Here is a 2,731-nt window from a genome sequence, read left to right as displayed (position 1 = left end):
TAAGGAAGTGATAAAGTGATAAAGTGATTGAGGAAGTGATGAAGTGATAAAGTGATTGAGGAAGTGATGAAGTGATAAGTGATTGAGGAAGTGATGAAGTGATAAAGTGATTGAGGAAGTGATGAAGTGATTGATGAAGTGATTGAGGAAGTGATGAAGTGATGAGTAGCTGGAGGATGGAGGAATATATTGTGTAGTAGTGTATGATAATGATGTGATGTGATGATGTTAAACAGAACACTGGGTCATGGAGAGATCTGGATGATAATCGCTCCACTACATCCATCGGGACACAAGGACCATCCAGTGTGGACATTTTCTCACAGTGGAGACACCAGCAGTGAGCTGGGTGAGAACTCGAACACAAATTTGTTTATTTATTTGTTCATTATTATAATACCCTTTTTTATTATTCTTATATCTCTTTACACACACACACACACACACACACACACACACACACACACACACACACACACACACACACACACCTATGGAAGAATATTCCAGACAATATTCAAAAGAAATTGCAAATTGTATCTGAATTGCATCCTCCATATGTGGATGCATAAATTGTGACATAATCCAAACCCAAACTGTATTTCCTGCATTTTATAAGTTATTAATATGTCCTATTTAAATAGCAATATACAGCAATATACAGCAGGATCTTCATCTCTAAATCATGTAGGCACAAACTAGAGAAGCTGCATCACACTCTAAAATCTATCTCTGGTTTTCTCTCTCTGTGTTAGGAGATGGTCTGGAAAGCAGTTTGGCATCTCCAGGAACAGGTGATGAAGATGATCCTGATAAGAAACGACAAAAGAAGCGAGGGATTTTCCCCAAAGTGGCAACTAATATTATGCGGGCATGGCTGTTCCAGCACCTCACTGTAAGACCAGAACCTCACTGTATTAGAACCTCAGAGAGAACCAGTGTCCATCTCTCACTGTCTCTTTTTCTCTCAGCATCCATACCCTTCAGAAGAGCAGAAGAAGCAGCTTGCTCAGGACACAGGTCTCACCATCTTACAAGTGAATAACTGGCAAGTGACCTCTGACCCCTGGTCCCCAAAAACTAGTTTAATAAATGCTCTGTGGGCAAAGAAAGATAAAAGAAAGGAGGTGTAATGAGGAGAAAAAACAGTGTGTGTGTGTGTGTGTGTGTGTGTGTGTGTGTGTGTGTGTGTGTGTGTGTGTGTGTGTGTTGATTGTGATGTTGTGTACAATTACAGTTTTTAATGAACTCATAAATCAGAGAGAGATTACAGCTGATCACATTATTAACCTCCATCAGCATCATTACAGTACTGCAAAGTCCTTACAGTCAGAACATGTAGGGGGTGGGAGCAGGCCAGGACGGGGGTGAGTGGAAGCAGGGCAGTAACAAGGCTGGAGGAGGTGATCCAGGGCAGGCACAGGAATGTTGAAGGACTGAAGCAAGGCGGAAGGGTGTGGAGCAATAGGGATAGAGAAGGGCAAGAGAACGTGAAGCAGGGCTTAAGTGAGATAGAGCAGGGCTAGGGGGGGTAGAGCATGGCTGAAGGAGAGCAGAGCAGGGCTGGTTTGGGGCGAAGCAGGGCTGGAGTGGGTGGAGCAGGAGGGGAGTAGTGAAGGGTTGGAGGGGTGGAGCAGAGCTGAAGTGTGGTGGAGCATGTTTGGATCGGATGAAGCAGGGCTAGAGTGGAGAAGAGAAGCGCTACAGTGGGTTAGAGAAGGGCTGGAGTGGTTGAAATAGGCAGGAGAAGGGCTGTTGTAGGGCTGGAGTCGGGGAGAGCAGGGCTTGAGGGAAGTGCTGCAGGGCAGAAGCAGGGATGGAGGGGGGATAAACAGGGACGGAGGGGTAGAGCAGGGCAGGAACAGGGTTTCGGAGGTGTAAAGCAATCAGAAGCAGGGCTATTGCAGGGCTGAAGTGGGGAAGAGCAGGGCTTGAGGGGAGTGGTACAGGGCTGGAGCAGGGCTGGAGTGGGGTGGAAGAAGGCTGAAGTCTGGTAGAGCAGGGCTTGAATGGTGTGGGACAGGGCAGGAACAGGTTGACAGATTCTCTCCCCAACCTACTTTTTATTTTATTAGTGTTTGTATATAAGTAACACTGAGCTGATCATGACTCAGTTTAATCAGGTTACAGACAGTCTCATTCCATCACCATGTTTATTACACTGCGTTAATTACAGTGTATTTATTACAGTGTGTTTTGGTTTCAGGTTTATTAATGCCCGCAGAAGGATAGTACAGCCCATGATCGACCAGTCCAACCGAGCAGGTACCCTAACACACCTCTACTGATTTAGATTCAGGCTCCGCCCACATGCCCAGTCCATTAAAGAAAAGCTGCTTAAACTCTGCCCGCCCCCTGTGCAGTGTAGTAATCAAAGCTGTTCTCTAGTTTATAAATACGACATAGTGCTCATTTATCACATGTTCAGTGTCCAGTACCCTCAGAGAGCAGGTGATGTGGTGGGATGTACACACTCACACTTTTACACTACAATCTGCCATAATGAGATCTCTGCGATCTGGATTCACAACCAATGACCAGAAATCCAAATGCAAACAATCACAAACCTGACCTAGCCTGTTCCAGCATGACAGTGCTCTTGTGCACCATGCCAGGTCCATGAAGATCTGCTTTTTATGGGTTGGAGTGGAAGATCTCCTGCTATTTGGGATAAATGTGAACACTGACTGCACCCCAGGCCTCCTCACCTCACCTTCATCAGTATCTGACT

General features: G+C 45.7%; 1 pseudogene across 1 annotated transcript in view; it reads left to right on the top strand.

Moving 5' to 3' along the window:
* The first annotated feature begins 236 nt into the window (after positions 1–236).
* Positions 237–2,731, top strand: part of LOC310723120 (homeobox protein Meis1-like) — a 5,945-nt pseudogene continuing 3,450 nt past the window's right edge. Inside the window, exons 1-4 of the transcript XR_014538361.1 lie at positions 237–349; positions 756–895; positions 972–1,048; positions 2,207–2,265. The product of XR_014538361.1 is annotated as a homeobox protein Meis1-like (transcript). The remainder of the gene's footprint in view (positions 350–755; positions 896–971; positions 1,049–2,206; positions 2,266–2,731) is intronic.

Source organism: Silurus aristotelis (assembly GCF_946808225.1).
Source record: "Silurus aristotelis genome assembly, contig: scaffold_273, whole genome shotgun sequence".
In the NCBI taxonomy this organism is placed as follows: Eukaryota; Metazoa; Chordata; class Actinopteri; order Siluriformes; family Siluridae; genus Silurus; species Silurus aristotelis.
The sequence above is the reverse complement of the archived record's forward strand: the minus strand, read 5'-3'. Positions and strand labels throughout refer to the sequence as shown.